The sequence below is a fragment of the Mauremys reevesii genome, linkage group 12 (genome assembly GCF_016161935.1).
Source record: "Mauremys reevesii isolate NIE-2019 linkage group 12, ASM1616193v1, whole genome shotgun sequence".
NCBI classification, from domain to species: Eukaryota; Metazoa; Chordata; order Testudines; family Geoemydidae; genus Mauremys; species Mauremys reevesii.
Genome location: NC_052634.1, coordinates 32,702,185 through 32,714,474, shown reverse-complemented (window position 1 = coordinate 32,714,474; position 12,290 = coordinate 32,702,185). Strand labels below are relative to the sequence as shown.

At 54.8% G+C, this 12,290-nt stretch overlaps 1 non-coding gene and 1 pseudogene across 1 annotated transcript; both read right to left on the bottom strand.

Annotated features, from left to right (window-relative positions):
- LOC120375680 overlaps positions 1–12,290 on the bottom strand; it is a 1,085,709-nt pseudogene that overhangs the window by 169,963 nt on the left and 903,456 nt on the right.
- Positions 538–617, bottom strand: TRNAS-AGA. Its single transcript has one exon. It is a non-coding gene; the product is annotated as a tRNA-Ser (tRNA).

Sequence of the window (12,290 nt, the reverse complement as noted above, 5' to 3'; positions counted from 1 at the left end):
GGAATCAGTAGAGATTTTTACTATATTAATTAAACACTTAATTTTATTTACCCAAGCCAAAAACTTAGTATCACTTATTTTTTCTCTGTCCTAGCAAGAATGAATTGAATTTTGTGACTTTCTGGAAAGTGCAGCGAGATTAAATGTGGGAAATTCAGTCTCTGTGTTTGTGAGCTGATGTTTTCCTCTCACAGGTCAGTGCCTGCATTGAAATACCCAGAGGGATCTAAGGGCTGGTGTACGCTGGGCACTGAACTGGCAAAGCGATGTCTCCCAGGGTGTGACCCCACAAACCCATATAGTTAAGGTGACCTAAGCCCGGTTAGATAGTGCTAAAGAAAAGGAAGAATTGTTCTGTCCATGTAGCTATTACAGGGATGGGGAAAACCGTCCAGTCACTGTTTACTCCAAAGTGCTATAGCAGTGCCACAGCAGGATTTTAAGTTTAGACAGAGTGAAACTAGATCTGGCTCCAGTTCGCACTTGTGATGCTCAGGTACTAAGACTACAATAATAACAACAACAGCACAGTGCTTGCGTAGTTGGCAGGATTCGAACCTGCGAGGAGACCCCAATGGATTTCTAGTCCATCGCCTTAACCACTCGGCCACAACTACTTAATATGCACTTATTTTGCTACATAATGATTCTGTTCTCACTGAATTGTCACTTCAAATTGTTTGCTCAGACCAGCTTCTCCAGCACACTCATGACTACACATCAGTGTAAGTGTCCTTGGCTGAACAGCGAGAATTCCTGCCCATTTCCTTCCGGTTGGAGCATGATTAGAGTGTGTTTGTGTGAACGACATTGCTGTAGATTGTTGTTCATTCCCCACTCTGACAATTCAGACAGTCCCTTTCCTAGTCAAATCTCCAGCACATCGTTCCAATAGCAGGGGGCAGGATTTCTCTGGGGCACTGAGGGCTGGTGCGTGAACTCAGCCTTGCATTCCACCCTTGATGTTTCCTGGACTAACAACAGCAGCAGAAAGAAAGAGCTGAGCCAATATCTCCTGGCAGGGATGCAGGTGCCACGACCCCTCTGTCTGACCATCGCCATTTGCAGGAGAGAAGGGTTCACTGGAATCGAATGCCCTGGCTCAGACCAGAGACACAGGGAGGTTTTGCTGTTCATGGCTCTGTGCAAAGGAAATTGTGTCTGTGTGAAATTGAGGCGGGAAATGAAACGTCCACATGGTGGCCCAATGCTCTAGGGAATGTGGGTGAAGGACTCAGGCTGAGAAATGATTTAACAGAGGTTTGTATTTATTGCCCTGATTAAAATCTATGGCTAAAAGTCAGCCACTGTTGTTAGTACTTGTACCTGTGTAGGGACACCCCAGTGGGTGTCAAGTCCATCGTCTTCACCAGGGGCAGTCGATTATTTTATCAAGGTACAAATTTCTTGGTCAAGGCCTAGGCTCCAGAGAAAACAATACACTGCTGATAAGAAGAAGTACATCAAAAGATTTTGCAGCCACCATGGGCATAACTATGATGTGTCGTGTTTCACTCTTTATATCTGGCGCCACCTCCTTTCTCTGTAGACTTGTAGTTGACCAAGGGCAAAGCTGAACATCTCCTCAGATACCAGGGAGTGTTTATGTCCATTCCTGCGAGCTACACAGGGGTTTGATGTTGCTGCTTTCAATCCTCTGGCTCTGCCGGGATAAGGAACAATTCAGGCTGTCACTGAACTGAAGGAGGAAGATCAGGTTTTGACAGGCAGAGGGTCGCCTCCTCTTAAAGGTGTTTGCCTGGCTGGCAGCCCTGGTTCCCAGGTCTCGCCCGTGGGGCTCCAGCAGTTTTGGGACCAGGTCACTCACTTGGCCCCACCTGCTGCCCCCAGGTGCTTCCCCCCCCCAGGGGCCCCGGCAGTGCAGCAGAGCTGAGCAGCATCTGTCTGCTCGCTCCAGAGGCTGCTGGCCCCTCCCCATGGCAGGGCAGGGTGGGGCTGTGCCTCTGCGTGCTGCCCCCGCCCCGAGCCCCTGCAGCCAATGGGACACTGTGGCGGCGGTGTCTGGGGGCAGCAGCATGCGGAGGCCCCCCAGCCCGCCCCGCCTTGGAGCCCCAGGTCAGCGCCACACTCCTGACCCCCTTCCTGAGACTGCACCGCCACCCCCTCCTCACATACCCCTTCCTCCCCCCAAACTCTCTCCCAGACCCTGCACCCCAATCCCCAGCCCAGACCCTGCACCCCAATCCCCAGCCCCAGCCCAGGGCCTGCACCCTAGATCTCCTCCCCCCACCCAAACTCCCTCCCAGAGCCTTAGGCAGGTGAGGGGAAGAGTTTTGGGGGGCAGGGTCTGGGTGGTATGAGTGACATTATTGGCCCACTGAGAGGACTGAAGGACTGGCACTGGCGCTAAGGTAAATTGAGGTTGAGACCCTGCTTTAAGGGATTGGAGCAATGCTGGAGAGACTGACGGGCAGGAGCTGGGGAGCTGTGTGTGCCCCAAGGAGAGTTGTTGTTGTGCTCTGGTGACACAGAGCGGGGTGGGAGTTTGTAAGCTGTGGTGTTTGTACAGAGATAAAGTTTACTAACCCCAGGTTAAAACTGTTCCTGCTCTAGGCTATCCCTGACACTCTCTGTTGTGAGTGTAGGTCAGTGGGTGAATGTTTCCTTCTAGGATAATAGGTTTGTAGTTCCAATCCAAGTTATTCCCTTTAAAAACTTTTTCAAATGAAAATCAATTTCCAGACCCATCTCCAGTATGTTCAGGAGTTCGCTGAATTGGGGTGGGTGGGGCTTGAAATGAATTTAAACACTCAGCATTTTCCTGTGCAAATGAATAAAGACCTAGCAGAGCTGTCCAGCAGCTGAAATCAGTTCCAGTCCTCGGCGTCTCTAAGAGGGACACTCGGTAGCTAAGGCATGTGGGACACCTCTGTGGTGATGACAGGTGAAAAAATGCTGGATTCAATGAAAGCTGAGACCATAGGAGGGGAAGGTGAACGGCAGCACCACACAGGGTCATAACACTCAGACATGGGGCTTCACTGTCACTGGCCCTGTGTTTTCCAGTATTTCTATCCTAAGGAACACACCCTCCCTCTCCCCCACACACTGTCACACACAACCTTCTCCCCTTGAGCCCCATCCCACCCCTACCCCTCTCCCCCACACACGCCATGGGACACAGCCTCTCGGTGACTCACCCAGATGGGGGCTTGTCTCTGCATCTCCCCAACAGGGGAGCAGAGAGCCGAAAGGGCCACAGGAGACCAATGGAGCTAGGCAGGGATAGAAAAGACTTCCCCTCCCTTCCCAAGAGTCCCGTTAATCTCACCCATGAGACATTCCAGCACCAACCTTCCCCTCAGAAATGGAAGGGGGAACCAGCTCTAGCACATGGAAGGAGGCTCCCCACCTCTGCTGCTGCCATCATGCAGCCTTTAATATGGATTTGTTTTAGCTAATGCAACCCCCCACACACTCCGCTAATCCATCCATAAAACATGGAGACAAGCTCCTGAAAACAGAGTCCAATAGTGCAATGGGTTAGTGTCCAGTACTTCCAGAGCAGTGCTGAGTCAAGTCATGCTGAGGTTGTGAGTTCAAACCTCACCTACAGCACTAGTTTCCTTTAAGCAAATGGCTTCTGCCAATCATTTTGCCCTGCAGAAAATACAATTGCAGTTCAGAAGACACCGAGGTCCCCTTGCTTTACAGAGAGCAGGGCAGATTCCACAGATCTACCAGGCTCTGCTCTTCACCAGCCGCCTGTGTCAGGAGGGGCCGAGCAGAGCCCAGAGCACTGCCCCCGACTCCCCCTCAGTCTTTGCTCCCCAAACCACCTATGTGCTCACCCTCTTCGCTGTGAGACTCAAACCCTGCCTGGCTTTCTGTATGTTGGGTTTTGTTGTCTGTCGTGTTAATGTGCATGTGGGTCCTGTGTGATTTTTGTGGATGCCATGCATAGTTTTGTGTGTGTGTGTGTGTGTGACTTTTGCATGCAGATTGTTTTTTGCTAAGTATTCTTTTGGTATGTGGTTTTTGTGCTTTCTTGTTGTGGGCTTTTGCTGTATTTTTTGGTGTGGATTTGTTCTATGTTTTGTGTGGCTTTCCCTTAGGTGTATATGGCTCTGTGTGCTGTGTGGGTTTGGTTTTTGTTTATGTCTGTGTGGGCCTGTGCAGTCTGTTATGTTCTCTTTCTCTCTAGTTGTCTCTCTGTTTGTATCTTCATGTGTAAATTCACTGGAACTTTTCAAACTCTCCACAGCTTTGCCAATTTTCACCAGGAATTTTACTCATTAACAAATTCTCACTTGTTCCCTACCAGTTGGTGACCATTGCCCCAGGGGCCTGTCAGTCTCAGGGTCCTGATTTCCCATTGACCCTTCCCCCTTCTATTGGGACTGGGAACTAGCCAACCAAAAAACCCCACTCAGTTTTAGTAAAGGGCCAACAGTCCCTTACACAAGCTGGGCCTGTGAGGGAGGGAGAGCTCAGTGGTTTGAGTATTGGATGGCTAAACCCAGGTTTGTGAGCTCAGTCCTCAAGAGGGCCATTTAGGGATCTAGGATAAAAATCTGTCTGTGGATTGGCCCTGCTTTGAGCAGAGGTTGGACTAGATACCTCCTGAGGTCCCTTCCAACCCTGGTATTCTATGATAGGGTCACCAATGTTCAGAGAAACTAGCACAAGCTGGTCCCATGGTGTAAGGGTTGGCATGCTGAAATCTGAGTTCAAATCTCAGTGGGACCTTGTGGTAAATCCCTGGAGATCCAAGTGCTTTCCTATCTCCAGCTGTCTAAGAATGAATTGTTAACCTTGTGCTGAGTGACTCATACCCACTGGAGCCAGGTCTTTGGTTGGAATGGGGTCTAGAAGTGGCTATGGTTTGACTGGGTGTTTGGGATTTCTGATGCCCACAAGTTTGGCCCTTGTGCTTTCTACCACACTTTTCCTCTTGCCCACATGGCGCTTGAAGAAAGGAGTGTCAGGGCCAGGTTTCATAGTCAGGGAAAGGCAGGAGGGAGGCAGAGTCCCAGGCTGGAGCCCAGCACCTCTCCTCCTCTGGGCACCTAGGACAGAGGTGGCTGGTGCTGACAACTCCAAGGGAAGGCTTAAAAGCCACAGAGCAACCAAGGGTAGGGCAAGAGGAGGGGAGAACCATGCCTATGTGTGGCCAGCAGACAGCCACAGAGACACCCAGCCAGGCTGCTCCCTGCTCCCTGCCATGCCGAACCCCCACTGAAAACCACCCACAGCCAGCTGCTGATGTGGCCAACATGAGAAGATGATAGGAAAGCAGGGCCAGCGCCCCTGGTGGGGCCTCTTACCGTTCCCACTCATGGTGCTGACTTTGGCAGTGGGGCAGGAGATTTTACCCCAAGAGGCTTTTCCCCAGCTGGCGACAAGCAGAGAAACACCCAGGCTCCCAAGGTGCTATTTAGCAAGTACCCTCCAGCACAGGGACAGGCGCACACTTGGAAGAGGGAAACTGCTCCACACTCTAGCCCGGGCAGCCGCCCATTTTCTTTGGCAAGTCAGGAAGGGCAAAGGCAAGACTGGAAGCACCTGGGGCTCATGCCCCAGCCTTTGTGACACCCAACCCCCAACTCCTTCCCGGGGCTCTAGCTGAAGCCAGAGCATTGGCCTGAGCGGCCAAGAAGAGGTTCTAGCCCTGAAGGGAGCAGGACTTTCAGCACAAAGGTAAAACTGGACAAACACAACCACGAAGGGACTTGAACCCTCAATCGTCTGATCCAAAGTCAGACAACTTACCCATTAGGCCATGTGGTCACAGGAACAAAACCTTTCCAAGTACTTCTTTGTAAAAGGCAGACACTGTGTTTCTCAGGTCCTCTACTGAGGGGGGCCAAGACTCTCTGGGCACAAGAAGTCGAGTTCCCAGCGAGATGTGAGACAATTCTCTGGAGCCAGGTGCAGGACTTTGGCAGGAGGCTCAGGCATGAGGGATTGGGGTGCAGCAGACAGACCAGCTATCTAGGTGCTTAGATTTGGTCTCACTGAGGAGAAGGAGGAATCCTGCTGACAGGCAGTGGCTGTGGAGAAAAAGTGGGATGTCCAGGCTGCTCAGGTCTCCTTCTTCCAGCTCCTCATCTGGCTGAGCTGCTCCAACGGCCTGGACAAGTCCTCTGCATGCACAGCAACAGCCCAAGAGCCATTTCTGCCCAAACCTGTGCTGGGGGTGAGCGTCTGTCTTCCCTGTCCCGTCTGCGCTAGCGCAGACCACTAGCTTGAGAGAGACAGTCAACACCCCTTCAGGCTCAGATTCCATACAGGCGGTCACAGACGCTGGGACGGTCAGAGATCGCAGTGACATGTTCCGCCGCAGCCCTGGGGCAGCAAGACTGGAGCTGTCGGCCGGTGGGGGCCCCACAGCTATTAGCCACCAGTGTCGGAAGGGGCTCCCACAGGCCCATGCCACCACGGATGGACCCCACAGCTCCCAGCTACTGTGGGGGGATCCCAGAGCTCCCAGGTACCACATGTGACAGGGGGACCCTGGAGCTCCCAGTCGGGTGACTGCGTTATAAGTCCGGTCAGCCATGCTGCGGGGCTCAGGCAGGCTGGTCCCTACGTGTCCTAGGGCACCGCACTGTGCCCTGGAAGTGGCCAGTAGGTCCCCCCCGCTGCACCGCTGACCAGGAGCCGCCCGAGGTAAGTCTGCACCCCAACCCCCTGCCCCAGCCCTGAACCCCCCCAGACCCAGAGCCCCCTCTTGCACCCCAGAGCCCTCACCCCTCTGCACTTCAACCTCCTGCCCCAGCCCCGAGCTTCCGCCCACACCGGGAACCCTGCATCCCGGCCCCCACCCCAGAGCCATCACCCCGTCCTGGACCCCAACCCCCCGCCTCAACCCACAGCCCCCTCCTGCACTCTGAATCCCTCGGCCCCACCCTGCAGGCTGGAGCCCCCTCCTCCACCCCAAACCCCTCATCTCCCCACAGCTCCCGCAGGCAGACCCTGGGGCTCCCAGCAGCCATGGGTGGCCGGGGAGCCCCCACAGCCCCACCCCACTGCCTATGGACCCTGCAGCTCCTACGAGCGGACGCCAGAGCTCCCAGCTGCTGCGGATGGACCCAGGATTTCCCAACAGGCCTTGATGGCGGGAGGACCCCGCAGCCCCACGTCGTTGCTCACAGACCCTGCAGCTCCGAAGCCCCGGGAGCTCCCGGCTGCCCGGGCAGGAGAGGAGCCCCGGCGCCAGACACCGCAGGCAGAGCCCGGAGCTCCCAGTCACAGGGGTGAGGAGAAGCCGCAGCCCCGGGAGCTCCCGGCCGCCCGGGCAGGAGAGGAGCCCCGGCGCTCAGACACCGCAGGCGGAGCCGGAGCTCCCAGTCACCGGGCGGGGGTGAGGAGACGCCGCAGCCCCGGGAGCTCCCGGCCGCCCGGGCAGGAGGAGCCCCGGCGCCAGACACCGCAGGCAGAGCCCGGAGCTCCCAGTCACCGGGGTGAGGAGGAGCCGCAGCCCCGGAGCTCCCGGCCGCCCGGGCAGGAGAGGAGCCCCGGCGCTCAGACACCGCAGGCAGAGCCCGGAGCTCCCAGTCACCGGGGTGAGGAGGAGCCGCAGCCCGGGAGCTCCCGGCCGCCCTGGGCAGGAGAGGAGCCCCGGCGCTCAGACACCGCAGGCAGAGCCGGGAGCTCCCAGTCACGGGGTGAGGAGGAGCCGCAGCCCCGGGAGCTCCCGGCCGCCCCGGGCAGGAGAGGAGCCCCCGGCGCTCAGACACCGCAGGCAGAGCCCGGAGCTCCCAGTCACCGGGGGGTGAGGAGGAGCCGCAGCCCTGGAGCTCCCGGCCGCCCCGGGCAGGAGAGGAGCCCCGGCGCTCAGACACCGCAGGCAGAGCCCGGAGCTCCCAGTCACCCGGGGTGAGGAGGAGCCGCAGCCCCGGGAGCTCCCGGCCGCCCTGGGCAGGAGGAGCCCCGGCGCTCAGACACCGCAGGCGGAGCCCGGAGCTCCCAGTCACCGGGGTGAGGAGGAGCCGCAGCCCCGGCCAGTGCAGGGGCCCTGCAGCTCCCAGCCGCCGCGGGCGGGCGGACGCCAGCGCCCCCCGCGGCCATCGGGACCCCGCGGCCGCCCCGGGCAGGACCCGTCACCCCGCGACCGGCAGGAAACAGCCGCGCGCGGAAGCGCCTCGCGCCCTGGGACCCCGTGCTGCGGCTTCTCGCCAGGCGGGAGGCGGCGCCGCGGCTGCGGTCTCGGTCCCTCCGCCCGGCAGCGGGACCCGCCCGAGCGGCCTCGCGCCGCTTCTCGCGGGCGGCGCTGAGCTCTGAGCGCACAAGGCCCTGGCGGCTCCGCCCCGCATCGCTGTCACACAACGTCACCAATGGGAGATGAGCCTGTCAGAACCGTCAGTTGGGGAGGGCCAATGGGAGACCAGCTTTCAGAGACCCGCCCCGCACGAGGGCCAATGGGAGATCAGCTGTCAGAAAACACTAGGCAGGCCAGCACCAGCCAACCAGGATCCGCCCCTCATCTCAAGGACCCAGACAGCCCCGCCCCCACCTGTCCTATGCCCCACAGCAGCAGCCAGCACCAGGGGGCTTGTGTCACGCCCCACAGCAACCCCCAAAGCAGAGTCTCAATTCCCCTCCCCCACCGCTGCTCTGCATTAGATAACGAGAACCCCCCCACACCAAAAAAGGGGGAACCACTTTCTGCTTAACACAACCAACCTTCTCCTCCCTCTTTCCCCGCCGCCCCCTCCCCATGTCTGGCCACACGCTCCCAGCTCAGGGTGACCACACACTCCCCGTCGGGGCAGGCTCTCCTCAGCCCGGCTCCCCACAGCCTGCACTAAACATGTGGGGCCCAACCCCAAAACTTACTCCTATTTTACCCCAATGGCCCCAAACTGCCGCTTTAAATATGCAAATAAGGTGCTGCCACACTCAGGCCACGCCCCAGCTCTCCAGTGGAGCCACCCAGGAGAGAACCAGGTGATATTTCAAGTAGCCAGGACGTCGCTCAGTCATTGCCCTCTGCTCCCAGCAGGTGGCGCCGGAGAGCTCCGAGCTCGCTCCCTTCCCTTTCTCGCGTCGGCTTCAGCCCCCGGGTCACAAACGCACCAACCGGGGAGCAGGAGTGCGGGGCTGCTCCAGGGTGACCAGATGTCCCATGTTTAAAGGGACAGGCCGGTTTGGCTGGACTTTTTCTTATATAGGAGCCTATTACCCCCCACGCCCTGTCCCATTTTCCAGTTTCTTTAAGGTCACCCTATGGGGCTGCTCTGCGGGGACGGACTTGCACACTTGGGATGTTAGTGCAAAAAACTTCTCCTGGGCTGAGTAAAGGTCAGAGACCCGCCCTGAGCCTGCCCTGAGTGGGGGTCACCCAAACCGACCCTCACTCGCCAGGCAGGTGTCACCCTTCTGCCTGGGGAAAAGGCAACAGGCCCCCCACTCCCCAGCTCTGCCTGGGCGGAGAGCCAATGAGAACTTCTATTAAAAGGGAAAGAGAATCAAGCCTGAGTTTGGGAAAACCTCACAACCACATTCAAATCTACGCTCATCAGCAACCCCCCACCCCAGAGTACACTGGGCAGTGCTGTGCCTCAGTTTCTCACCTTGCAGTGTGACAGGCCAATCCAATGTTCCTTTAACAGACCCCTCCGCTCTCCTCCCCCAACCCTACTCCTCTTGGGCAGCAAAGCCCCAGGGGTGGGGGAGGGAGGGGAAGGAATCAAGCGAAACCTCAGCTTCTGCTGCCGACACTCCTTCAACTGGCTCTCGGTTTGCCCTGTTCACTCTGCGTCGCTGCCACTCCACGGCATTGTCCTTCACCCTGCTGCTGAGAGCTCCTGTGTCGCCACTTCCCCTGCTGCCCCCTGCCTGTCTCCTGCAGCCTCTGCGCGGCCACCTAGTGGGGGAACCTCGCTACAAGTGCAGCCTGGGCAGCCTCTGTCATTGCAACACCATGGGCAGGGCATGAACCGCCAGCTGGGGGAGACTAACGCCCTGCCCCGCCCCTTGCACTTGAGGCCCCGCCCCTTCTGCAAACACCCCTGTGCCCAGCGTACACCAGCCCTTAGATCCCTCTTGGTATTTCAATGCAGGCACTGACCTGTGAGAGGAAAACATCAGCTCACAAACACAGGGACTGAATTCCCCACATTTAATCTCGCTGCACTTTCCAGAAAGTCACAAAATTCATTTAGTTCTTGCTAGGACAGAGAAAAAAATAAGTGACACTAAGTTTTTGGCTCAGTTAAATAAAATTAAGTGTTTAATTAACATAGTAAAATATGTCCTGATTCCGCTAAATAACACCATAACATGAAATAAGAAGAGACAAATCTTGTCAGTGACAACTAATTTTGCAAATGACCTTCCCTTTATTAATTTCCACACCGCCCCCATTGGAGGTCTGGGCACCTCCAGTGTCACTGCTCTGCATTCACCTTACCCTAGAATTGTTCTCGGACATTCCCAAATTTGGAAAATTGTGCAGTTCACAGTGTGAATAGTGACCCCGGCTCCTTCCTGCACCTGCTCTACATTGCTCCACAGCAGCTTCTCCTCCTGCAGAGTCACCCCCGCACTGCAGTGCAGCCGCCCAGGGTTTTGCAAAAATTAATAATACAGAGTTTGGAGGAAAGTAAACATTTGTGAGTTGTGGAAATAGCAAAAGGCAACAGTTGTGGTGTTACAAGAAGGGCAGTTTTTGGTTTAATAATAAAACCCAGTTATATAAATGTAACTGTATGTGCAGCTCTGTGCACTCACATTGGATGGAAGCTTAGTAATTAAATTATACAAGAGGGTCAGGTAAAGTGGCTACTACCACCACTATGTTTTGTCCCGAGAAGCCTTTACAGACATTCTGAGGGGAAATGGGCCCTTTGCCCACAGAAATGGTCTATAGGGGACGGCTGCAGGCAGCAGGCCGAGAGATAATCTCATCAAAATGATTTGACTCCTGGGTAATGTAAGCAAAATCACTAAAGGAATGTCAGGGGTTTCTATTGGCACTAAACTTGCCTGCCCCTGGCTGCCTCTGGTTGTACAAGATGGACGTGTAATCGGGGTACAGTTCTGTAAAAAAAAATTATTGCAGTGCAAGGGCTGTTAGACAAAACAAAATGTTGTGTGTAATTGTGTAAGGTTTTAAAAACCTAAAGTGAGACTTATGTTTTGTAACATAATGTTATGAAGGTTAAACTATGGAAGGAATGTGCATTTTCCCAGGACGTGGGCAGTGTATATTGGAGAAGGGGTAAAAGAAATGCAAACAAAACATGGTACTTAATTCAAACCCTATTAGGGCTCCAAAGGGAGCCACAATAGGTTGTGGTTTCTTTTTCAGATCTGTATGTTTTGAAGCAGAAGATGAAAGTGGAAAGTAATCAGAACTCGGGTGGAAGTTGATTGTGTCCCTTTTAAGACAGTCTCTGAGCTGCTGATGGCTTTGAATCCAAAAGCCAAGCCCGAAAGCTGGTGTGAATGCAAATGACCTAGCTGATGGGGGAAGGAGAGAACTGCCCATCAGTGGCAGCACAAAGGAGCTGCAAATAATAAATACATCTGGTCAGCAAACAAGCTACTGGAAGACTCAGATTGTGGCCCTCCAGGAAAGGGAGGTGAAAAAACAAGTCAAGCCTGAAAATAAGGGGGACAGGTTAACCCTAAGGAGTGTGTGTGTGTATGTACAGTGCTAAAGCTAAATCTAAAGCTGTCTCTCAGCTATTACCTGAGGATAAACTTAAAGCTTGGTGCAGCAGATAAACTATTGCAAACTGGGTCTGTTGTACAAGAGGGGAAACTGAGGCACACCACCTCATGAATTTCATAAATGACCAGTGAGTGGGGTAATTCACTATCTAACTATAGAACAAAATAAGGACAGCCTGGAGGAAATTCTTCTGTTTTTCCTGCAATTAGCAAGGAAATTTGTAAAAGGAAGTGGTATTATTATTATTAAGCACTAATCTGTCCCCACTGGGGGGGTGTGTGGAAATTGTTTCTTTTGTTTTTCAGACACTCTACAAGCAAGCTGGTGCCAGCAAAAGACTAACCCAGAATACCATAAATCTATGTTTTGTGTTGTTTGTCTGTGGTGTTTGTCTTGTTGTTAGCATTGTTGTGTTTCAATGAACAGAAAACCTCATGACATGGATGGGGATGGCTTCAAAAGGCTGACCTGGGGGAAGATGTGTGTGGACATTCAAAATGCTCGACTAGGAGGCCAGCACCTGTGTAATAGCTACCGTGGTATCTGGAAGTGAATCGGCAGCTAAGGTGGGCCCCACAAGCCCTATGGGAATAATGAGAAGGGGATTTGCTCACTGGGAATCAATGGAGGGGTGTGTAAAATGGTG